A 26,956-nucleotide genomic window follows, 5' to 3' on the forward strand; every position below is an offset into this window, starting at 1 on the left:
AGGGCACCCCGTGCAGTAAGTTGCTCCCTCTGTTCTAAGCTGGTAAAGGACAGTTGATTCATTCTCCCAGCAAATTAAAGCCATTGAAATGGAAACAATGAATGAAACTTTTAATTTAAATATAAATAACAAATCAAGTGGAGACTCAGCGCTCAGGAGTGACCCTGACATCGATGAGACCCAAGAGGAAACTGGCGATGCTGATATAATCAGTCAAATCCTAGGACCCAGTGGTATCAACGATGCAGGACTAAACCCAAAACAGCCCGGTCGTACCACAAATCATATAAAACTACATAGAAAAAATATTAAATTTGTCCAGGTGAATCTTCACCATGCAAGGTGAGCTCACGCTGCTATTTTGGTAAGTGAAAACATAAAAAAATTTCCTATTACAGAATTGATTACAAAAGATCTCACAGCAATAATGATGGAAGTTCCAACGACCCACGGAAAGACTGAAATTGGCGTAGCATCGGCATATTTTCCAGGAGATGTGGGGGAAGGACCTCCATCAGAAGTTGTAAATTTGGTTACTGCAAGAAACAAAAAAAGACATTCAAATACATGTATGCATTATGTCCGACAGCCAAGTAGCTCTAAACGCTCTAAAGTCGGCGACATGCACATCAAAACTTGTCTGGGAATGTATTCAATCACTCCAAAAATTGTCTTGTCGTAACCAAGTCAACTTGTACTGGGTCCCAGGTCACTGTGGAATAAATGGAAATGAAAGAGCTGATGCGCTATCAAGATTCGGATCATCTCATAAATTTGTAGGACCTGAGCTCTTCTGTGGCTTATCTGCTTCCGCTTTAAAAATGGAGCTAAAAGCATGGGAATGTACGGAACTGGAATCAAATTGATATAACACTTTCAATGCTAGGCAGTCAACACGGTTTATCTCCCCAAACGTTTCAATGACTCGCAAAATCCTGGAGAAAGATCTAAGCATTTATACTTGTCTTCTAACAGGACATTGTCCGAGCTGCTATCAGCTGAAGCTAATGGGAAAACTGATATATGCCGCTTCTGTGGCATAGAAAAAGAAGACTCGGAACACCTGTTATGCCGATGTCCGGCAATTCTCAATAAAAGGCTAAGGTTCTTCGAAGGAGGGCTGTTAGAACTTTCGGATATTTGGAGAACAACTCCCAGCGCAGTAGTGCACTTCATCCGAAGTGCATCACCGGGCTGGACAAATGCTATTAGTCAAACAATAACGATCACGTCTGATAGTGGTGCGTCATCTTGATAACATAGCTATAATAAAACGGGGGATATATTACAATAGAATAGATCAAACCAATGGTCGCAGTGATAAAAATACCCAACATGGAAAAAAATAGTAAGGTGGGTTTAGCAAGGTTGCTTCACTATGACCTCGCTTCCAAAACTCGTGATGAGGCTTCTTATTTCGCCGAGACGACACAGTGCCTGCTTCCCTGTTGGTATACGACCTTAGTTTCTACCTGGGCTGGTTACTCGACCTTCGCTAAAGTTGCTCGCTCGTATTTCGACTAGTACCGCGAGGAGGCAGGGATAATAGTTGCTGGATAAGTGCCTAAGGATCACTATGTGGCTGTATTCCATTATCTAGCCATTCGTAAAGCTCAAATAAGTACCCGTGGACATCAAAATTACGTGCAAGATGACTTCTGTATCCGCGACTGCGAAGCTGCTGATATTTGTTTGGTTTTTGTGTGAGAAAAAAAGAAGGAAGTAGGTATCTATGCTTTTGATTAAACTTGCGTGAAGAAAGTTTTGAGAATTCTGCATGGGATTCCGTGTAAGTGCGAACAGAGTTAAAATCTGTTTCAATTCCGTAGTCACGAATGGGGCACTTTCAGAAAACGACACTCTTCAATAAGCAGCGAGTGAGAAGAAATTGAAAAAATTCTTAAATGATTACATCAAACCTAAATTAATTACGCGAGATTTGTTCCTAACTAACATTGTTCTACTTAAGATTCAAACACGTGTCAATGATTTCTGGGATTTAAAAAGCAGTAATTGGAAGATCAAAATCTGTAAGTAACTACATATCTATACCTATAAAGAAGGATTTCTGTCTGTCTGTCTGTCTGTCTGTCTGTCTGTCTGTCTGTCTGTCTGTCTGTCTGTCTGTCTGTCTGTCTGTCTGTCTGTCTGTCTGTCTGTCTGTCTGTCTGTCTGTCTGTCTGTCTGTCTGTCTGTCTGTCTGTCTGTCTGTCTGTCTGTCTGTCTGTCTGTCTGTCTGTCTGTCTGTCTGTCTGTCTGTCTGTCTGTCTGTCTGTCTGTCTGTCTGTCTGTCTGTCTGTCTGTCTGTCTGTCTGTCTGTCTGTCTGTCTGTCTGTCTGTCTGTCTGTCTGTCTGTCTGTCTGTCTGTCTGTCTGTCTGTCTGTCTGTCTGTCTGTCTGTCTGTCTGTCTGTCTGTCTGTCTGTCTGTCTGTCTGTCTGTCTGTCTGTCTGTCTGTCTGTCTGTCTGTCTGTCTGTCTGTCTGTCTGTCTGTCTGTCTGTCTGTCTGTCTGTCTGTCTGTCTGTCTGTCTGTCTGTCTGTCTGTCTGTCTGTCTGTCTGTCTGTCTGTCTGTCTGTCTGTCTGTCTGTCTGTCTGTCTGTCTGTCTGTCTGTCTGTCTGTCTGTCTGTCTGTCTGTCTGTCTGTCTGTCTGTCTGTCTGTCTGTCTGTCTGTCTGTCTGTCTGTCTGTCTGTCTGTCTGTCTGTCTGTCTGTCTGTCTGTCTGTCTGTCTGTCTGTCTGTCTGTCTGTCTGTCTGTCTGTCTGTCTGTCTGTCTGTCTGTCTGTCTGTCTGTCTGTCTGTCTGTCTGTCTGTCTGTCTGTCTGTCTGTCTGTCTGTCTGTCTGTCTGTCTGTCTGTCTGTCTGTCTGTCTGTCTGTCTGTCTGTCTGTCTGTCTGTCTGTCTGTCTGTCTGTCTGTCTGTCTGTCTGTCTGTCTGTCTGTCTGTCTGTCTGTCTGTCTGTCTGTCTGTCTGTCTGTCTGTCTGTCTGTCTGTCTGTCTGTCTGTCTGTCTGTCTGTCTGTCTGTCTGTCTGTCTGTCTGTCTGTCTGTCTGTCTGTCTGTCTGTCTGTCTGTCTGTCTGTCTGTCTGTCTGTCTGTCTGTCTGTCTGTCTGTCTGTCTGTCTGTCTGTCTGTCTGTCTGTCTGTCTGTCTGTCTGTCTGTCTGTCTGTCTGTCTGTCTGTCTGTCTGTCTGTCTGTCTGTCTGTCTGTCTGTCTGTCTGTCTGTCTGTCTGTCTGTCTGTCTGTCTGTCTGTCTGTCTGTCTGTCTGTCTGTCTGTCTGTCTGTCTGTCTGTCTGTCTGTCTGTCTGTCTGTCTGTCTGTCTGTCTGTCTGTCTGTCTGTCTGTCTGTCTGTCTGTCTGTCTGTCTGTCTGTCTGTCTGTCTGTCTGTCTGTCTGTCTGTCTGTCTGTCTGTCTGTCTGTCTGTCTGTCTGTCTGTCTGTCTGTCTGTCTGTCTGTCTGTCTGTCTGTCTGTCTGTCTGTCTGTCTGTCTGTCTGTCTGTCTGTCTGTCTGTCTGTCTGTCTGTCTGTCTGTCTGTCTGTCTGTCTGTCTGTCTGTCTGTCTGTCTGTCTGTCTGTCTGTCTGTCTGTCTGTCTGTCTGTCTGTCTGTCTGTCTGTCTGTCTGTCTGTCTGTCTGTCTGTCTGTCTGTCTGTCTGTCTGTCTGTCTGTCTGTCTGTCTGTCTGTCTGTCTGTCTGTCTGTCTGTCTGTCTGTCTGTCTGTCTGTCTGTCTGTCTGTCTGTCTGTCTGTCTGTCTGTCTGTCTGTCTGTCTGTCTGTCTGTCTGTCTGTCTGTCTGTCTGTCTGTCTGTCTGTCTGTCTGTCTGTCTGTCTGTCTGTCTGTCTGTCTGTCTGTCTGTCTGTCTGTCTGTCTGTCTGTCTGTCTGTCTGTCTGTCTGTCTGTCTGTCTGTCTGTCTGTCTGTCTGTCTGTCTGTCTGTCTGTCTGTCTGTCTGTCTGTCTGTCTGTCTGTCTGTCTGTCTGTCTGTCTGTCTGTCTGTCTGTCTGTCTGTCTGTCTGTCTGTCTGTCTGTCTGTCTGTCTGTCTGTCTGTCTGTCTGTCTGTCTGTCTGTCTGTCTGTCTGTCTGTCTGTCTGTCTGTCTGTCTGTCTGTCTGTCTGTCTGTCTGTCTGTCTGTCTGTCTGTCTGTCTGTCTGTCTGTCTGTCTGTCTGTCTGTCTGTCTGTCTGTCTGTCTGTCTGTCTGTCTGTCTGTCTGTCTGTCTGTCTGTCTGTCTGTCTGTCTGTCTGTCTGTCTGTCTGTCTGTCTGTCTGTCTGTCTGTCTGTCTGTCTGTCTGTCTGTCTGTCTGTCTGTCTGTCTGTCTGTCTGTCTGTCTGTCTGTCTGTCTGTCTGTCTGTCTGTCTGTCTGTCTGTCTGTCTGTCTGTCTGTCTGTCTGTCTGTCTGTCTGTCTGTCTGTCTGTCTGTCTGTCTGTCTGTCTGTCTGTCTGTCTGTCTGTCTGTCTGTCTGTCTGTCTGTCTGTCTGTCTGTCTGTCTGTCTGTCTGTCTGTCTGTCTGTCTGTCTGTCTGTCTGTCTGTCTGTCTGTCTGTCTGTCTGTCTGTCTGTCTGTCTGTCTGTCTGTCTGTCTGTCTGTCTGTCTGTCTGTCTGTCTGTCTGTCTGTCTGTCTGTCTGTCTGTCTGTCTGTCTGTCTGTCTGTCTGTCTGTCTGTCTGTCTGTCTGTCTGTCTGTCTGTCTGTCTGTCTGTCTGTCTGTCTGTCTGTCTGTCTGTCTGTCTGTCTGTCTGTCTGTCTGTCTGTCTGTCTGTCTGTCTGTCTGTCTGTCTGTCTGTCTGTCTGTCTGTCTGTCTGTCTGTCTGTCTGTCTGTCTGTCTGTCTGTCTGTCTGTCTGTCTGTCTGTCTGTCTGTCTGTCTGTCTGTCTGTCTGTCTGTCTGTCTGTCTGTCTGTCTGTCTGTCTGTCTGTCTGTCTGTCTGTCTGTCTGTCTGTCTGTCTGTCTGTCTGTCTGTCTGTCTGTCTGTCTGTCTGTCTGTCTGTCTGTCTGTCTGTCTGTCTGTCTGTCTGTCTGTCTGTCTGTCTGTCTGTCTGTCTGTCTGTCTGTCTGTCTGTCTGTCTGTCTGTCTGTCTGTCTGTCTGTCTGTCTGTCTGTCTGTCTGTCTGTCTGTCTGTCTGTCTGTCTGTCTGTCTGTCTGTCTGTCTGTCTGTCTGTCTGTCTGTCTGTCTGTCTGTCTGTCTGTCTGTCTGTCTGTCTGTCTGTCTGTCTGTCTGTCTGTCTGTCTGTCTGTCTGTCTGTCTGTCTGTCTGTCTGTCTGTCTGTCTGTCTGTCTGTCTGTCTGTCTGTCTGTCTGTCTGTCTGTCTGTCTGTCTGTCTGTCTGTCTGTCTGTCTGTCTGTCTGTCTGTCTGTCTGTCTGTCTGTCTGTCTGTCTGTCTGTCTGTCTGTCTGTCTGTCTGTCTGTCTGTCTGTCTGTCTGTCTGTCTGTCTGTCTGTCTGTCTGTCTGTCTGTCTGTCTGTCTGTCTGTCTGTCTGTCTGTCTGTCTGTCTGTCTGTCTGTCTGTCTGTCTGTCTGTCTGTCTGTCTGTCTGTCTGTCTGTCTGTCTGTCTGTCTGTCTGTCTGTCTGTCTGTCTGTCTGTCTGTCTGTCTGTCTGTCTGTCTGTCTGTCTGTCTGTCTGTCTGTCTGTCTGTCTGTCTGTCTGTCTGTCTGTCTGTCTGTCTGTCTGTCTGTCTGTCTGTCTGTCTGTCTGTCTGTCTGTCTGTCTGTCTGTCTGTCTGTCTGTCTGTCTGTCTGTCTGTCTGTCTGTCTGTCTGTCTGTCTGTCTGTCTGTCTGTCTGTCTGTCTGTCTGTCTGTCTGTCTGTCTGTCTGTCTGTCTGTCTGTCTGTCTGTCTGTCTGTCTGTCTGTCTGTCTGTCTGTCTGTCTGTCTGTCTGTCTGTCTGTCTGTCTGTCTGTCTGTCTGTCTGTCTGTCTGTCTGTCTGTCTGTCTGTCTGTCTGTCTGTCTGTCTGTCTGTCTGTCTGTCTGTCTGTCTGTCTGTCTGTCTGTCTGTCTGTCTGTCTGTCTGTCTGTCTGTCTGTCTGTCTGTCTGTCTGTCTGTCTGTCTGTCTGTCTGTCTGTCTGTCTGTCTGTCTGTCTGTCTGTCTGTCTGTCTGTCTGTCTGTCTGTCTGTCTGTCTGTCTGTCTGTCTGTCTGTCTGTCTGTCTGTCTGTCTGTCTGTCTGTCTGTCTGTCTGTCTGTCTGTCTGTCTGTCTGTCTGTCTGTCTGTCTGTCTGTCTGTCTGTCTGTCTGTCTGTCTGTCTGTCTGTCTGTCTGTCTGTCTGTCTGTCTGTCTGTCTGTCTGTCTGTCTGTCTGTCTGTCTGTCTGTCTGTCTGTCTGTCTGTCTGTCTGTCTGTCTGTCTGTCTGTCTGTCTGTCTGTCTGTCTGTCTGTCTGTCTGTCTGTCTGTCTGTCTGTCTGTCTGTCTGTCTGTCTGTCTGTCTGTCTGTCTGTCTGTCTGTCTGTCTGTCTGTCTGTCTGTCTGTCTGTCTGTCTGTCTGTCTGTCTGTCTGTCTGTCTGTCTGTCTGTCTGTCTGTCTGTCTGTCTGTCTGTCTGTCTGTCTGTCTGTCTGTCTGTCTGTCTGTCTGTCTGTCTGTCTGTCTGTCTGTCTGTCTGTCTGTCTGTCTGTCTGTCTGTCTGTCTGTCTGTCTGTCTGTCTGTCTGTCTGTCTGTCTGTCTGTCTGTCTGTCTGTCTGTCTGTCTGTCTGTCTGTCTGTCTGTCTGTCTGTCTGTCTGTCTGTCTGTCTGTCTGTCTGTCTGTCTGTCTGTCTGTCTGTCTGTCTGTCTGTCTGTCTGTCTGTCTGTCTGTCTGTCTGTCTGTCTGTCTGTCTGTCTGTCTGTCTGTCTGTCTGTCTGTCTGTCTGTCTGTCTGTCTGTCTGTCTGTCTGTCTGTCTGTCTGTCTGTCTGTCTGTCTGTCTGTCTGTCTGTCTGTCTGTCTGTCTGTCTGTCTGTCTGTCTGTCTGTCTGTCTGTCTGTCTGTCTGTCTGTCTGTCTGTCTGTCTGTCTGTCTGTCTGTCTGTCTGTCTGTCTGTCTGTCTGTCTGTCTGTCTGTCTGTCTGTCTGTCTGTCTGTCTGTCTGTCTGTCTGTCTGTCTGTCTGTCTGTCTGTCTGTCTGTCTGTCTGTCTGTCTGTCTGTCTGTCTGTCTGTCTGTCTGTCTGTCTGTCTGTCTGTCTGTCTGTCTGTCTGTCTGTCTGTCTGTCTGTCTGTCTGTCTGTCTGTCTGTCTGTCTGTCTGTCTGTCTGTCTGTCTGTCTGTCTGTCTGTCTGTCTGTCTGTCTGTCTGTCTGTCTGTCTGTCTGTCTGTCTGTCTGTCTGTCTGTCTGTCTGTCTGTCTGTCTGTCTGTCTGTCTGTCTGTCTGTCTGTCTGTCTGTCTGTCTGTCTGTCTGTCTGTCTGTCTGTCTGTCTGTCTGTCTGTCTGTCTGTCTGTCTGTCTGTCTGTCTGTCTGTCTGTCTGTCTGTCTGTCTGTCTGTCTGTCTGTCTGTCTGTCTGTCTGTCTGTCTGTCTGTCTGTCTGTCTGTCTGTCTGTCTGTCTGTCTGTCTGTCTGTCTGTCTGTCTGTCTGTCTGTCTGTCTGTCTGTCTGTCTGTCTGTCTGTCTGTCTGTCTGTCTGTCTGTCTGTCTGTCTGTCTGTCTGTCTGTCTGTCTGTCTGTCCGTATGTTCCTCATAGAATCGAAAACTACTGAACCAATCGGCATGAAAATATGCATGTAGAGGTTTTTTGGGGCCAGGAAAGGTTTTAGTGATGGTTAGAAACCCCTCCCCCCACTAAGAGGGGGGCTCCCATACAAATGAAACACAAATTTCTGCATAACTCGACAACTAATCAAGCAAATAGAACAAAATTTGGCATGTGGGTGTTTTCGGTGACAAGAATTTATTCTATGGTAAATTGAGACCCCTCCCCTCTTTATAAGGGGAATTATAACTCCTCTCCGCTTTAAAAGGGGGGGCTTCCATACAAATTTCCTCATAACTCGAGAACTAATCAAGTACATAAATGGAACCAAATTTGGCATGTGAAGGTTTTCGAGGGCAAGAATATTTTCTATGGTAAATTAGGACCCCTCCCCACTTTAAGAGGGGGGGCTCCTGTACCAAAGAAACACAATTTTCCTCATAACTCGAGAAGTAATTAAGCAAATGGAACCAAATTTGGGATGTGGGTGTTTTTGGAGACAAAATTTTTTCTATGATGAATTGGGACCCCTCCCTGTTTTAGGAGGGGGGATTCTATACACATGAAATACAAATTTCCTCATAACTGAAGAACTAATCAAGCAAATGGAACAAAATTTGGCATGTGAAAGTTTTCTAGGGCATGAATATTTTCTATGGTAAATTTGAACCCCTCCCCACTTTAAGAGGGGGGGCTCCTATACAAATGAAATACAAATTTCCTCATAACTCGAGAACTAATCAAGCAAATGGAACCAAATTTGACACGTGGGTGTTTTTGGAGACAAAAATTTTTTCTATGATGAACTGGGATCCCTCCTCACTTTAGGAGGGGGGGGGGGCTCCTATACAAATGAAATACAAATTTCCTCATATCTCGAGAACTAATCAAGCAAATGGAACCAAATTTGGCACGTGGGTATTTTTGGAGACAAAAATTTTTTCTATGATGAATTGGGACCCCTACCTACTTTAGGAGGGGGGGCTCCTATACAAATGAAATTCAAATTTCCTCATAACTCGAGAACTAATCAAGCAAATAGAACCAAATTTGGCTTGTGGAGGTTTCTGGAGGCAAAAATATTTTCTATGGTGAATTAGGACCCCTCCCAACTTTAAGAGGGGGTGCTTCTACACAAATGAAATACAAATTTCCTCATAATTCGAGAACTAATCAAGCAAATGGAACCATATTTGGCATGTGGGTGTTTTTGGAGGCAACCATTTTTTCTATGATGAATTAGGACCCCTTACCTTTTTAAGAGGGGGGGCTCTCATACAAACGAAATACAAATTTCCTCATAACTCTAGAACTAATCAAGCAAATGGAACCAAATTTGACATGTAAGTGGTTTTGGACGCAAGATTTTTTTCTATGGTGAATTGAGACCCCTCTCTTCTTTAGAAAGCGAGTTATGGCCCATCTCCCCTTTAAGAGGGTGGGCTTCCATATAAATGAAATGCAAATTTTCTCTTATCTCGAGAACTAATCAATCAAATGGAACCAAATTTGGCATGTGGGAGTTTTAGATGGCAGAAATTTTTTCTATGGTGAATTACGACCCCTTCCCCTTTTAAGAGGGGAGCTCGCATACAAATGAGATTCAAATTTCCTTATAACTTGAGAACTAATCAAGCAAATGGAACCAAATTTGGCATATAGGAGATTTTGGAGTCTTTAATTTATTTTACGATAGTTAGAGACCTCTCACTCCTGTGGTAGGGGGATATGGACTCTCATACAAATAAAACAGAAATTTTTGCGAAACTCAAAAACTAATCGAACTCGAGAAATTCGAGACTCTTCCATAAAACATTAGTCAATACAAGACCACAAAAACTATCTATAGTAACACTAGATCATTCAGGACGAGACGGTCGCGAGTGTTGCCGGTGACCCGCCGTCGGAAGCGCCGCCCACTGGGGGGCTTGCAAAACTCGAGATTGTGACAAAGATCATCCGAGATTCATGATTTATGTACAACACAGGTTAATTTGTGGCAATACGAAGTTTGTCGGGTCAGCTAGTACTAAATATAAAAGCTTAAAGTTAAACGCCTTTAAGAATATAATAAGGCTTTTTACAGACACATACAGATGGTTTTATATCTCCAATCTAACCGATGGATGACTCGGATCTAACGGATGATCCTAATCAATGTTCTTCAAAAATTTGCTACAGCCGTTCAAGTTTATGAGGCATAAAAGAAAGTTCAAGAGTATGGACGTAACAAGAATATAGAGAATATCAAAAAACTGAAATGTACTGTTACTTGGGAGATAAGTTGAGAAATGAAAGGATTATCAGTATATTGTTTGAGGACTCCTCTATATCACTTACAACAAGGTTACGGTTATTATTATCCAACAGGTAAGTATTTCCGGCTACTGGTGGATTTAACCGGGTCTGCATCTGCAGGTAAGTACAAATAAATCTTGTTTACATTTGGGTTTACACTAAATTCACTGGGTAGCTTCTTTCTTACCACACAATCACAATCTTCTATCACTTAGCTAAAGCTTTTTTCCTTTCCTAGTGTTATTTCACGCGTTAAAGAGGTAAATTTGATTCGATTACTTAAAATTAGCTTCTGTAACACTTTCGACTCTGCGTTTTGGACCACTTTCTGCGATGGCATTTTTATTCATCTGCCGGCTATCTTCTTTTGACACTGTGTAAACACTCAGCCAAAACATTAACATCCTGCACGATATGTTTGCAGTGCTGCCATACGTTGCTGCAATAGTTTTGTTCTAGATCCAAGATTCTTATTCTTGTAGATAATATCAAAGTTATCAGATGAAACAACCAAAAATACAAATACAAATAAGCGGTAGCGTAACACAAATCAAACAAACAATCTTTAATTCAATGCCAAAACTGCACACGTAATTATGTTACAAGTACTTTTTTTAATCCATTGATATTTTAGCATTTGAAAAAATTGAAAAAAAAAATCTTCAATTTAAGCCCAATAAGTACGTATTTCTCTTTTTACTGAATTATTTTCAACCAACGTCTGGGGTAAACCACAGGGTGCAACCACTCTACTAAACTGAGAATAAAGTAATAACAAAAACACAATTGAACAACCATTGAGTTGGACAGTGTGCCAAGGCAAGGAAGCACATATTCTGTGCACTTGGATATGGGAAATATCTCTTCCACTGACTGCGAGCGTAACAATACGAATACGAAGTAGGCTCCGGATGAAACAAAACAAAAAAAAACGTAATTTGCTCATACCGCCAACGTCACAACTAGCAACTGTGGTTTTATTACCATGCTAAGTATGTATTATTCAAAAGCAAGCACCCGCCATAAAAACCTGCGAACCTGATTTCTGTACGGTAACAAGGTCATGATCACCCTGCAAACTCCTCATCTTCCATGCTGCCATCAGCCATGTGTTCGATTCGCTTGACCTTTCCGGTTTCTTTCCTATATTATTTTACGTGTCATGCCAAGTACACGGCATCTTGCCGATTTTGGTAGCATTAAGCCCTTTCTTGTGTTCGATTGTGTTGGTTTTTAACCAGTCAATTCTGCCTGTTACTCGAATATAAATATGAGATATTACTCATCACCCTGTATGTACACACGTACTTTTCCCACATAATTTATTCGCATAATTACCAGCGATGAAGCTTTGATTGAGCGCATCTTTTCTTGTTTTGTCTCTATGTACACACTAAGAAATACAAAAATTAGTTGACTTAGTTCTACATGCGGCATCATACATCAGTGTGTTTATTTCAAGAGTAGCCGTACTTCAACCGAATGCCGCACATCGGACGGGTCATTGTCAAAACTACTTCAATTTACCCAAAACAGGCAGTGTAGATCTTTTGTTTTCGTTTATTATATACGAACCCAGTGCTATTTGAACACACTGACCATCATCGTTTTATGACTGTTTGTAAGAAATAATCTTGTGGGTAAAATACAAAACGCATTAAATAACACTATATTTGATAATAGGTTGCATTTATTGCGCACCGATTTGGTAGGTATTTATATCACCAACGATTCAATCAATTCTTCGATCGTACCATACCTCTTCTATTTAGGACTCAAAACTCTGTATGGGTCATTCAAGGTGCCAGACGCATTTTTGTATGAGCACTACTTATTAGAGTATGTTTACTGCAATTAGACAGAAGAGCTAAGGCACTTGGCGACCATGAGATCCGGTCGACGGTTTTTTGCATTCAGACTGCGATCCACGAGCGGTTTCAATCGCGAACCGGTGATCGAATTGTCGAGGCTTTAGGAAGACGCCAAAGCGCATAGTTTTGCTATAGTTTTGTAGTAAGGCGAACATACCTGGAAGTGAACAAGTGAGTATTTAAATCATTGGCTTGCGTGTGAACGTCTGAGCAATCTGCCTCAGCCAGTGGGGTAAGGTGAATCCAACTGTACCTGGCATGAATGACTTTTTTAAACCATGGCCCATCAATACATGTTGTTTATTAATGAATACATAAAGTTTAATTTATTTTTGCTTATATACATTATTTTACCTTATGCACAAGTTCGGGATTTACTTTCTTCGATTATAGAATATTTTGACAAATTAAAATAAAATTCTTGCATCTAACGATACTAAATTTTTCTACATTTAATTCGCATGAAAAATATAGATTATAACGAAAGCAGATAAACTATGAGTGGTATCAGTTCCCCACATATTATCTCTATAGTTTTTCAACTCTCCAAACACCGACTTTAAGATTTTCATTTCGAAATTTCATTGAAATCGCATCAGTGCTACAAAACAATATACCTAATAATTAAAAGAAGTTCCTGACATCAGAATATAAACAAACCAGAATTGTGAGCCCTTCTAAACTTAGCAAATCGAGTTTATCGTTCATCTTACAAATAATAAACTCAGTAAGGCATTAAACTTGGGGAAAATAAAAAAATGCAATTATAAAATCTTGTCAGTGCTAGTCTTTTTATGCCCATCTAACCAAAATAATTGACCAATGAGGAATTTCAAAACATTACTAGTTCCAGTTTAATATTACTTATAATTATAGAACTAAATGCAAAGTGATACCGTTAGAGTTAACTGCCCACTATTTGTAATGTAAGCTTGCAATCATTACAGATATACCATTTTAAAAGCATGCAGTAAACATTAATTGGTTAGAACAATATGCCAATGAACAACATTTTCCTGGAAAATATCAAATTCCGCAAAGAAAATCTCCAGACAACTGTTACGTGACTACCATTCTACTATGTTAGTATGTCACTGTGCCACAGATCTGTGATGCAATTGCCACTGTGTGACGAAGCAAAGTGAAGGCTAGAGGCTACATGTGCCACGCGGATATGTAGGAAACGTCAACTCACTAGGGCAGTTTCAGTCGAAATGTATGTACCCATACAGTATGGTACATAATAATCGGATTTACAATCAATCATTTAGCTCAGTTTTTGATTGTGTGGCTGAGCGATAGTTTTTTTTATGATTTTCAACAATAAATTTAATTTTGGCTTGTTTCCAAAGATTTGTCACATTCTTTCAATCTCAACTGATTTGATTAATCAGCTATAGGGTGATTTATCTATTTTGAACAGACAATACGCGTACTCTATTTTAGACATTTAGGGGCAAAATCAAATGGAAATGACCAAAATAGCGTACGCGTAACGTCTTTCTATAATACATAAATCACCCTATCTTTTTGATCAAGGACTGCTTCGGCGTAATTGCCTATTCCAGTCGTATCCTACAAAAATTATTAAAAATATCAGCGATTTTTATGACACTTAATGCAAAATTAGTTATTCCCTAATATTTTAGTTTGTTGCCTCTCATACTCAATCAATCAAAGTGAGCTGAGATCTATTTAAATGCTTTTTTTCATTAAAGAATTCCAAGCAGCCAAATTTCCAACGTTTTTTCGTGCGACGATGAAGAAAATGTCGACTAATCGTTTCAATTTCCTTCATTCATAAAATGAAAATAACTCACGCAACGCATTGTTGTTATTCTGCAGCAGGGAAAACTTGCATAACCTTCAGAAATTTTGCAGAATAATATTTGTCATGCTGTCCTACACAAATACATGCGCGCTAGCTTCGTAAACATTGTTGTGATTTTTAGTTCGGACGATGAAAAATTTTGATGGACGGATTTTCAAACGGTACGACGAATTTAAGATATAAAGTCAGTTGCGTAATTTCAATCAAATGCTTTATTAATCGCTTTTTAGTGAATTCAAAGGGCACGGATCGTAAGGTAAGTGTGTTTGAGTCAAACCAGTAGCAAAGCTTTTGGAGTATTCATTAAATACACGTAAGAAATGATGAAAATTAGAGTGGTTTTCCTTACTACGACAGGAATTAGAAATAAACCCTATGTTGTTTAAAAGTAGTATGTTGCTTTATTGGGAAGTCTACCAGGAAACTCAGCAGCATGCTCATAGACTAGCGTCACTACCATTACAGTTTCCCAACTAATTGTAAGTTGTTCTTTTCTAGACTAAATGTATGTTTGTATCAATTGATTATCAAGATTTGGGATACGGATCGACTTCCGGAGGTGTAGAAAGATGATAGAGCAAGTAACTATCTACAAGAAAGACGATAAGCAGGATTGTGAGAACTACCATGCGATCACTCTCCTGAATGCCGCCTACAAAGTGCTGTCTCAAGTCATCTTCCATCGACTGTCGTTAATAGCCAATACATTCGTGGGAAGTTATCAGGTCGGCTTCATGAAGGGTCGGTCTACAACGGACCTTGCGGCAGATCTTCTAGAAGTTCCACGAATTCCGAGTTTCCACGCATCACCTGTTCATTGATTTCAAAGCCGCATATGATAACAAGTATGTCGCAAGCGCCTGCATAGTGTCGTCGTCCCGTCAGTAAAACGAATTAGATTAAACTTCTGGCTCGTCGGTTTCTACAGTAGACGGAGGAAGAGACACAATTTGTGTCTACAAATAACTCAACCTGCCAAGGATTGGACCTTAGAGAGATTATTTCCTGCTTCGAAACAATTTGCATTGTTGCCGAATTATATGAAAAATTTTCCAAGAACGGTACAGTGAAGTTACAGCATAAAGTGTTGGAAACAGTAAAATTCATTGTAATCGTAAAGTTTTTACATTAATATGAAAAATTTTCTAAGAACGGTACAGTGAAGTTACAGCATAATGTGTTGTAAACAGTAAAATTCATAGTAACCGTAATGTTTTTACATTAATATTCGTTATGCATTCCCGAATAAAAATGTATAGCGAATAAACATTAAATTTCACTGTTACAAACATTGAAAAACTTCGAAAAACCACATTGAAACAGTGAAAATCTTTGTAAAAGTTACACTGAAGTTACCATGAATACCGCTGTTTTCACAGTAAATTTTAATGGAAACCGCCAATTTTACAGCGAATAAGGGGGTGATTAAGTGATGTAACACTAAATTTTTCGGCTTTTTCCCATACAAATAAAAACCAAAAACAGTAAAATTTGTGGTACATTCACTATAAGTTTTACACTGTTTTACAACGAAGTTACAATGAAATTTAAGGTGAGTTCTGAAAAAAAAATTGTAGGCTTTCGGATTAGTAGGACAAAATAAAACCGGCTGATTAATTACGGTATTTCATGTTTTTGAAAAGATATGATGACAATGAATTTGATGGGCTTCGAACTATTATGATTTTCGAGCCGCATTCATCGCTCATATTAGGAAAGTATTAGAGGTCAGTACACCTACATAAACAAATTCCGCTCTTTCCCATTCACGCCTTATCTCAATCTGTTAGATCTTATCGACTCGTAATTTCATTACTGTCTTCTATCGTTCCCTCTGTCAATTGTAAAATCTACCGTTATAAAAACTTAATTATCACTGACACCGACACTTTACTTAAGTGTCAGGCATACCTCATTCGATGCCAAGACGTAGAAACAACGAGGTTGGTCTATTCCATAGGAACGGAGCCTTTCCCCGAACACCCGCGTTAAGAATCGCGGCTAATATGTTGACAGACGAACAAGTAAGTCGCAAGCGCTTGCAAAGTGTCGTCGTCCCGTCAGTAAAACGAATTAGATTAAACTTCTCGATCGATGGTTTCTACAGTAAACGGAGGGAGAGACACAATTTGTGTCTACAAATAACTCAACCTGCCAAGGATTGGACCTTAAATAGAGATTATTTCCTGCTTCGAAACAATTTGCATTGTTGTCGAATTATATGAAAAATTTTCCAAGAACGGTACAGTGAAGTTACAGCATAAAGTGTGTAAACAGTAAAATTCATTGTAATCGTAAAGTTTTTACATTAATATGAATACATTATATGAAAAATTTTCCAAGAACGGTACAGTGAAGTTACAGCATAAAGTGTTGTAAACAGTAAAATTCATAGTAACCGTAATGTTTTTACATTCATATTCGTTTTACATTTCTACCCGGGTTTCTACCCGGGTAGCTACATCATCTTTATAGTTTTCCAATTAAGTTGACATATATTCTATCTAAGTGAAGACCTGTTGTTTGAATATCTATTCTCTGTGCTTTTACCTTGAAAGTTTCAAAATCAGCGCTCTTCTTTGTTTTTTGTAATCTTTATTTCTCTGTCACTCCCGGATTTACCATCTCACAGACAAACAGACACAATTTTTTGAAGAAAATCCTGCGAAATATATCGTCATGCACATTTTGGGTGCACACTAGCACAATTTATGATCGACATTCCCAAGTATTAACTTGCAACAGGAGTATCACTCCGTTAAGCAAGTGTTTTGCAAATAAACTTTATTTCTCTGCCACTCCCGGATTTACCATCTCACAGACAAACAGACACAATTTTTTGAATAAAATCCTGCGAAATATATTGTCATGCACATTTTGGGTGCACACTAGCACAATTTATGATCGACATTCCCAAGTATTAACTTGCAACAGGAGTATCACTCCGTTAAGCAAGTGTTTTGCAAATAACCTTCCCCTCCTTTCGTTAAAAAGCGCCACATTAACGAATGCGGAGACATTCCCAATCAAAATCAAACTCGAAACGACTAAATGACTGTAACAGTGTGCGAAGAATGGAACAGTGAAAGTTATGTCATGTTTCACTATTCAGCTAACTGAAGAGCGGATGGTGCTAGATTTTGGCTGCGTGCATGTAGGATCAATTCACTACGCGCTTGTTCTGGTGTAAAGAAATGGACTTATCCCAAATCTTGGATTATTAAAAACAGAGATACACCACTCTTCGTAGACGATTGACGTCAGTAAAGTAGCTCCTGACGGCAAGAGCGGTTACTAACCAATCATAGTGTTCGTAAAGCGCTCTCATAGACACACGTTAGACTATACCATCTATCAATAGCACTTGTGTGAAATGAGAAGGCGATACGAAACCTATGATAGTCTAGTAAACCCTACTGCCAGTTGATAGTGCTGATGACATACCTTTTAGAAACTGACATATCTACTTCCTTTAATAATCTAATTCCTTTAATAATCTAATTTAATAATCAGATTTGTTCCTTCTACAGCATCTCTTTAGAATTTAAAAAAGAAAAATCAGAATGTTATTAGAGCTTCACTGAAAGAAATTTCATGGTAGGATATACTATATTAGAGAGTAAAAATAAGAGGACTCACCAGTAAATTTTGGCTTATAAGATTTCTGTTTAGCGTAAGCGTTGTTTTAGTCAAAATTACTATACGTCACTTTCGGCGTTACTTCGATACCATGAAAGGTACTAAAATTGTCTGAGAACATGTGGCTTGTACAAGAATCATGAGAAATTTCATGTGGCTTGAATACCAACGTATACATTGCAACCGGGACCATCAACATGGTAATTTACATGAGCGAGTATTTAGACAAACGTCAACGTGCAAGTGAACTCGTTCAAGACCATGACACCTCCCCCTTACAACATGCCAGAGCTCCGCCCAATCGAAAAATATCAGGCCACCTAGAGAAAACCGAAAAGCCATAGGACGCGATAAGCAGTTCAAGCTAAGCTGGCGTCCTACGGCAAACGCAGTGGATGAAAGGGCTCTACAGAATCTGATGACACTACCCAGGTAACCAATAAGCATTATCAATGCCATTCATATGCAAGCCAATAAGCACTTAAGTACTACTTAAAAACCACTTTGGCAAAATACACGGCTACTTTACTGCTAATCCTCTTATAGTGCTGACAATGCTCATTTGCAGCTGATTACCAAGCAGAATTCAAATAAAACTTTGGATGCCAATTTAATGCAGTTAAGCAACCAAAAAGCTAATAAACAGCAACGTGCAGCATACAATGCCAGATATGCTAATAAGCGGCTGATTTATTGCTTATGGTAATGCTTATTGGTTACCTGGGTAGTTAAACAGAATACCTAATTATTCGGATTCGGTCGACTGGCTCAGCTGAATATTTTTCAGTGTTTTATGCAATTGAACTTTCATAAGAAAAATAATATGATTTTTAATAGGAAATTTATTCAATTTACATGCATTATTGTTTGATCGAATTTTGATCGTAACACCCTTTAATACTCTATACATTTTAAGTCGTTTTTTGTTTTTCAACGTACCTGTCTCCTGTCTCCTTCTGCAATCTATGGTTACTCTAATTGGTAATTAGTACCTTGCTGTGCTTGTAACAGACGGTCAATTCTACGAAACGCTGTGCGCTCGAAGCACAAAAACACTCCTAGTACGGCCAGAACTGAAGACAGCCAGGAGCTCTGCTAAAAATATCCTAATCTTCCCAAGCGATTGAATTTTGTTCAGAGGGCTTCCAGATTAGATAACTGACTTCGGACGTAAACAGGCGGTAACTGTGAAAAGGACTTTGGATTGGCTTTGCGATAGTAAAATCTACAGGTAATGCATTGACACACGATTTTGCACTTGAAAATAACGGGACGAACGATCAGCGACATGCTATCTGATAAATTGCGGTCCTATGTTATTGATAATAAGAAAAATGTTCTTTGATTCTTATCTTCTTTGATGTAATTATCTTTGTATATCAATTCAAAGCTCATAGTTAAACGCGTTAATAGATGAACGGAATTCGATCAAAACAGAATCGGTAGGGTAATAATACAAAAATCAAATATTTATGTCTCAAAGAATTCTTTTTAACCAGTAAAACCATTTAAAGAAACATTTGACAAGGATTTTCATCATAATTGAAATCGAAGAATGAAACCGATGAAACATACAATAATTTAGACCTGACCATGAAGTTTGACCGCTACTGTATTCATCGCGGAGTGCATTCATGAAAGAGATGAATGGATCAATTGGTTGCATTCTGTGCTGCTGTATTTGCGAAAATAACACACGTATGGCTTGATCGGCAAAGCTTCATAAGGTAATAGTGGAAAATTGTCAGCAGTTACATTTGATTTATGTAACAGATGCTAAGAAAGTGTTTTTGATAAACTGTTGCTCAGCCGGACATATATGGTGAATGCATTGACCAGTGTGCATTCAGGTTTAAGTCCTAAGTTCGCTGTTTGACGATTTTTAAAGACTTATTAAATTTAAATATATCTTCACATTCAATCATGGAGTAACAGTATTATGCAGAATAAATTTTTTATTAGTCTAATCAGGTGACAGATTGCATTTAGTGCAATTTCCATGTAGCAAAAGTTTGAAGTTTAAATTTATGAAATGAGCTAGTAGTAGCCAACAAAATCGTAATACCTCCTATTTGCCAGTAGTTCTGGAAAAATATTCTTAAATTTTCCATTTTCTGTTTAATCTCTGATGCACAGCACCCTCCGTTTGACCGAAACTTGCCTCAAAAATATACAGCATGGTTTTATCTATTCATGCATATGAAGCTGCGACGCGCCGCTCACGGATGCACAGTGGATCCTCTCCATACAAAAGCTGGACAAAAATAAAAAAGTTGTCCAAAGATGCTGAAAATGCCACCTAAGGGTAATTTTGGGTCGCTGAATCTGATTTTTGCATCTAAAATGTTATAAAATTATCATATGAACGTCTATGGTTGATTAAAAAAATATTAATGCTGTAAATCATACACTTTATTTTTCTGCAAATACCTTTTATGTATTCTTAGTGTTTTGCAACAAACTGAACTACTAAAATTAAAATAAATTGGGCAAGCTCATGTTTCCAATACATAACTGTGTTTAAATTTGAAGTATTATTTCATATTCACGTATGTTTTGAAATAGATTAAAACTGTTTTTTTGGCTATAGTGTTTCTTGCTATCCTTGAAATTTTGAAGCAATTTGAAAGATATTGATGGATAACAAAAGTAATGACCTAATATGGAAGCGACATATGAATCAGAGAAAGATTTCGTTCGATTTCAGATATTTAAGATGATAAAGAAATAATAAAAAAATCAGGCATGGCACAATCATTTTGATTCAATTCACATTCATTTGACAGTACCGTCTCAATCAAGCAGAATCTGAAAAAGTTATGTATGTGGCATTTGTAGAGCTAGTTATACTTTTTTACTTAAAAATTTGGCATATATATATTCAATGATAGTACATTTAAGAAAAAATATGAAAACAATAAAAATCGAAAATCGATTTTGGCAGTTTTGTCCGGCCCGGCCCCTCTGTGGGATGGCACAGACATGTCGCAGTTTGCCTTGTCTGCAGGGCAACGGGCGTGTGCTGACAGAGTAGGGGAATTATGTATAACGTGCCCCCCGTGGCCAATGTGCCCCCCCTTCGTTTTTCGCTAAACAAGCGAAATTAAAATGCAAAACCACCCAGAAACCATAGTATTTGATGGAACTAGCCTACTATGCAAGTATGACAGTTGTCACATGCTGTAAAAACAAAACAAAAATAAATTTGTTTTTGAGCAGCTTCCGATGTAACTTTTGGCGTCATTTCCATAAGCTATTTTTTTGTCAAAATCTGTAAATAACCGGTTGTTGCGATTCGATTGCGTAAAGTGAACTTCAAAATGACATCCCTGCTAAAAATAACGGTATGAAACGCTTGACTTGCTTTAACATTTAATATTTTTTCAAATAAGTAAAAGCAGGCCAAAATGCCCCACTTGCGGTGGTGCAATTTGCCCCCCTTGCAAATGTGGCTTTAAAACTATGTAAACAGATCTAAGTTGAAGTCGATTGCCATTATTTAATTCAATTAGTATTGTAGAGTAACCGTGGTGGGAATAATTTATTACCAACGTCCAAATTCTAGGTAATTCAACTACCCGGTACAAAACGCCACAGCTGCGTATAATGTGCCCCATGCAGAAAAGAAAAAGTGCACCAGAAGGCCGAAACTAGGTTTATTTTACATAAAATAACGATATTTTGCAAAACAAAGGAAATAGTTTTACTTTCTACAAAATAGAGTTGGTCTGTCACTGGTAGAAATACTCAAATTACCGCATTGGGCATATTATACCGCAGGTGGGGCATTTTACCCCGCGCAGACGAGAAACACAACATTTAGGTGCTTTTATTAAATAATTCCTAGCATGTTTATTCCACAATACTAAATGAAATAAACAATTGCAATTGGTTGTCAGCTTAAGTACCAACATATACACGTAGTTGTAACGTTAATTTGGGGAAGTATAACGGAGATATATCCATTTATTCTTAGGGGGGGCACATTATACACTTTTCCCCTACATGCAATTTGGTTGAATACGCAGCCCTGCTTCAGGCGAAAAAGAGTTGTGCATATAACTGCAAGACGCAAGTCGTTTACCCTCTCCCGGTACCCTAAAGATGATAAAGTATATCCAAAAACTGATGGTTTGTCCGAACTAAAAAAAGAGCCATCTAGCCGATCTAGCTGTAATCACCGCGGTGGCGTTACACTGGTCAACGCCACCTACAAGGTGCTCGTCCAGATTTTGTTACGTTGTCTATTCCTAATAGCAAGAGAATTCGTAGGGCAGTACCAGGCGGGCTTTATGGGGCCCATGCTACTACGGATCAAATTTGTACTCTCCGATAAATCTTCCAGAAATATCGGGAGTCAACGTGCCCACGCATACTATTTTCGTGGATTTCAGGAACGCATACGATACAATCGAGCGCAAACAGCTGTGTCAGATAATGCACGAGTACGGTCGGGCATCAAATGGGTTACAAATCAACGCGCCGACAACCAAATATATGGTAGGAAATGACACCAGAGAAAACGACGCTTGCTCACCAGTGGCAATACTATTGATTGCGATGAACTGGAAGTGGTTGATGAGTTCGAAGACTTGGGATCTCTGGGTACCGCCACACCGTGCTTATGGAAGATATTCGTGCATTTGCTGTATTTGAACGAAAGGTGTTGCGGACTATTTTTGGCGGAGTACAAACGGATAGCGGAAAGTGGCGTAGGCGTATGAACCACGAGTTGCAGGTACTACTTGGAGAAATTCTCATCGTACACCTGGCAAAAATTGGGAGACTACGGTGGGTTGGCCACGTCGCAAGGATGCCGGGCGACAGTGCAGTGAAATCCGTTCTCTTCAAGAACCCCACCAGCACCTGGAATAGAGGGGCCCAACGTGCTAGATGGCTCGACCAGGTTGAAATGTTTAATAGTCATACGTGAATATCTTCGACCTGTTGTGACGAGGAAGTTTTGTCTCTTTTTTTGGCGTGCATCGCAAGCAGTTGATGTCTCTGCTTGGTCTAGAGTTAATCATCGTAAAATGTTTTTGACCTGTTGGGACGAGGAGGTTCTGTCACTTGTTTTTCCAAAAACAAGTTAAAACTTTCAACTTTGTCTTTTCCAACTAATCACGAAGCGAGGATTTCCAATTGGACAGTGCTCCATTATTTTCAGTTTCTCAATAGTGCAACGTCAAGAATCAATATTTTCCTTCCTTCCGATCGCGTTCGAAACACAGTTACTGCGCGAGAATGTCTATATGAAAATAATGTAAATTGGAACCATGGATTGTTACGATCGATACGGGAAACATCAACTTCAACCACAGACTGACAGACGTAACACCTCATGAAGCCTCATTCCATCGCCAATAAAAACGTTCATTTCAAATGTTCACTCAAGCCGAGACTAAAACAACAGTCGCTGCGCGAGAACCCCGTTCGCCTGCGCTAGAGCTGTTGTCAGATAATATACCAGTAAATTTATAGCATTGGTAAATTTATAGCGCCACGCTCTGCGTAGCGCGAAGACTGGACTAGGTGATGCTAGTGTTCTCTCCAAGATTTAGGGGTGTCATCGAAACGATGTTTCATTAGAAAATTTGTTCGTAGCGTTACGTTTGTTAGTCTGTGCTTCAACTGTTCACTATTAATAGATTAAAATTTCAAAGAGTCAACTGTTTTCTGTTGCTGGCTGTTTGTTTTCAAAATAGACCTCTTAAGCGATTGACCTTTGCATTTACAGGGAGCTTTTAGATTAGATAGTCGCATTTAAACTCAAATGAGCTGTGGGTGCGCATAGATTTGGAGCGTTACGTCTGTACGAAAGATTGGGGCTCAATCCTCGGTGCTTGCTTTCAATCTCATAGTATCACCAACCGTGATTACTGGTACAACAAACTGATGATTCAATAAGATATGGTGATAATGACAGATAAAGAAATTTCAAGTATGGCAATCCATTTATTATCAACTGATAAGTACAACGTGCTGTACTGTTGCTAGTAAGAGAACTATAACTTCTTAGCTTGCATTTATCATTCCAAAAATATCACTACATATTCTAGACACCATATCGTGTTACATCGAAATGTTCAGTACTACCATGGACCCCCACTAATGTGAACATCTTAAACCGGATTTTGACGTAGGACTACGTCTTTGTTTACTATCTGAGACTGGGTAGCACTTTGTGAAAACGAAAATGGAAGTGTAACGTTGGAATGAAAGATTTCAAATGCTAATAAGTACTAAACTACTGAACGAAACTGAACAATTCATATGTCGTTGGAAAGATAAAATTACCAGCAAGAGAGCAATTTTATGGACGGCGTAAGAGGGGGAGCTCCCATACAAATGAAACACAAATTTCTTCAAAACTCGAGAACTAATCAAGCAAATGGAACAAAATTTGGCATGTGGAGGTTTCAGAAGGCATTAATTTATTTTATAGTCGGAAGATAAGGGCTCGCATACAAATAAAACAGACATTTTTGCGTATGTGGTATATTTTCTGCCATGTAACAAGCGGTAAGCTGTGAAAGTAAACCAGTTAAACCTTCTCGGAGCAAAAGACAGTGAATCGACGCCGTTAACGTCGACGTGCCTGTTGCATTCATGTCAAAAGAGAAGGACATTCGAATGGGACGTCATATTTGCGATGAACGTGCTTTGGCTTTAATGTTATTTGTAACCAATGGCCCTTTTAAAGGTCACAAGCGAGTAAAAGCAAGATTATTGAAACATGTCAAGCAACGTATAATCATATTTAATACAATAATCTGTGGGCTGGTCATTCATAACTATTTCAATCTTTATGATGCACACAAGTGATTTTTAAAAGAAATCTTTTATGTCTCAATGGTTGCAGGCGTTGTAGTTATGAACCCCCCCTCAACGTATTTTCAAAGCCACCATTGCATTCAATGAAGAATTGAATCTGAATATTTCGCTTTTCTCTTTTCAACATTCACTTAAACAATGGCCCTCACAGATTCTTATAAACATACATATGCCAGAAATGCAGTTTACATTAGTCTTTGATCTAATAATCTGATATAGTCCTACGTCACCCATTCGTACAACCCTTACGGCTGTATACCTTGTAGTTTTTTCAGCTTTAACTCATCTAATATGAATGCGTTAACATTAAAAGGTGACCAACCATCATACATAATTGACAGTTGACTGGGCAAAATGTATAATGGGTGACAACTAAGAGACAACTCAGAGAGAAATGAGAGTATGTATGTGTTAGCACTCTTTCTCCTCTTTTTGGAAATATTTTTTGGTTTGTTTATGCTTGCCTAGTTTTGCTTAAAATGACGTCGGAACTAAAGGCATTTCGGGAACGCGTTGTATACTTCTGCGAACTGCCACAGAAATCTCGGCAAAAATTGTACGGTACAACTTTTAAAAAGCGAATATGTTGCGACTTCGACTGTTTACCATATCCTAAGATACCCAACAACTATTCGCAAGCAAGGACCAGCAAAAATTATGGACGCAGAAGGACATCGTTCACTTTCTCGTTTTTAAGCAACAAGCCCTCTGGTTTGGCTATCAATTAAGATGCACCAGACGAATGTTTGAAGAAAATTTTGATCCCGTTTCTACAAAAACATCTTGCAGATGGACAAAACGTGTTTTGGCCGGATAGAGAATCATCGCATTACGCCAAAAAAGACAATCGTTCATGAATACCCATTCGATCCCATTTTTAGCCAAAAACCACGACTCGAAAAATCTGTCTCAGTGCGCCCAATCGACGATTTCTTCGGGATTTTGAGTTCCTTGGTGTACAAAAATAACTGGAGAACCACGAATTGCAAACCGGTGATTGGTAGAATCAAGAAATGCGTTCGCAAAGTTGACATGATGGCCGTACAACGCTCCTGTTTTGACGTCAAACGAAAGCTTCGCCGAACAGCCGATTACGGACCGTTTTCAAATGTACACAATTTTTTTTCAACAAGGGTTAATGTATCTTTAATTTCGATAAATCAGATCTTCTTCATGTATCTTTGTCTTTTTTTGAAAACTTGAGAAAAAGATTCCAAAATTTTAGTTGTCACCCGTTAATGAAACTGTCATTCACATAGACAAAACCCGATTTAATCCACCTAGTGGTGAAAGGAACCTTTGTTACACCATCAAACTTGTAGTTTGATGAAGAAATCGACACGTCCTCGGTACATAATTCAACTGTTAGTTAACGCAATTTAGTTCATGTAACCACGACTGACAGTTAATAAATATAAAGAATTGAATTACTAAACCTTTTTTTTTGGTATTAAAGTCATTAAAATCGGTTTTGTTGTTCAAAAGTTATTTAGAAGAAAGAGTTTGGCAAAACGACGATTTTTTCGCCCACCCTATCTCAGAACAAGGCCGGAATATAAGTCTAAAATTGGTTTGAAAACGTAAAAATTTACACAATGTTAACAAAACCGGAGCACTTTTAAATTTTGATGCATCCTATTTTCATGAAATTGCTGAATAAATGTAAGTAAGTTGTAATTGATTTGAGTAAGTACAAGAAAAAGTAAGTTGTAGGAAGAAATATTGATCATTGACATATACATCGCCTGCTGGTCTAGTTTATAGTTTTCTGGTAATATTGAAGTGTGCATAATTTTCTGTATGTAGCCATCACAGTGTTCTACAGACTGTTATTAAAAACAATAAACCTTCAAAATGGTAATGAACAAATACGTTTGAGTTACGTCTTTTTAAAGTTTTAAAGGACAAATTACTCATATAAAGTAAATAAAAATCATCAATAACACTTCCACAATGAACAAAAATCGCAGCCGGTACTGATTTTTTTTTGCAACATATGCCTATTGGTGACCATCTTGAAAGTTTTAAGCTGTATTGGGACTATCCGGTAATGCTCCGGATTAAGTTGCCATCGATGGAATGACTACCTACTTTACGACCTGAACTAAAACACATCATGCGTGATCTCAAATCACACTAGAATTCAAAAACAAGATCAATGGAATCTAAATCAGCTATCTCGTGCCATATTGGTCATATCTGGATATGTGCTTGGGAGCCCTAGGAATCCTCAGGCAAGTGGTCAGTTTGGAACATGAACTAAAACTTACGTGAGACACTACAAGTCACACTACAATTTCTATTAATCTAGTTTAACTAATAGAAACTGAAGCAATTATCTAGGGTCACATTTCTCATATCTGGACATGTTCGGAAGACTCCGGTAACCCCGAGGGAAGTACAATAACACAATATGGTGTACTTTTTTATAAGAAAATCACGTCTGGAATTGGCCAATGTGGTCCCAGTTACTTAATTTGGCTTACATGTACCTATTTTTAGAGTTTTTGTTTGATTTGAGGTGTCGTATTATGAGTTTTTGTTAATGTTCGAAACTAGTCATTTGCCTGGCGGTTCACGAGAAGTTCTCGAGATATGACCAACGTGGCCTTAGGTGGTTGATCTGACAGCGATTGATCTAATTTTTAAATGCTAGCTCAAACCTCCTACATGGTTGCCAATGGGCAAAAGCAGCACTAGACTGAGCTAGAATGAGCATAGACGGAATACCAAGCACAGGGAGCAGGGACAACAGGGAGAATGACTACATCAGTACGGCGGATGATGATGATGTGTCGACTCCAACAATAGGTGGCTTCGA

The 26,956-nt window shown here is 40.2% G+C and overlaps 1 protein-coding gene across 1 annotated transcript in view; it reads right to left on the reverse strand.

Annotated features, from left to right (window-relative positions):
* Window positions 1-26,956, reverse strand: part of LOC128732956 (ATP-binding cassette sub-family D member 1) — a 67,309-nt gene that overhangs the window by 19,866 nt on the left and 20,487 nt on the right. The window lies entirely within an intron of this gene.

Source organism: Sabethes cyaneus, chromosome 1 (assembly GCF_943734655.1).
Source record: "Sabethes cyaneus chromosome 1, idSabCyanKW18_F2, whole genome shotgun sequence".
NCBI lineage: Eukaryota > Metazoa > Arthropoda > Insecta > Diptera > Culicidae > Sabethes > Sabethes cyaneus.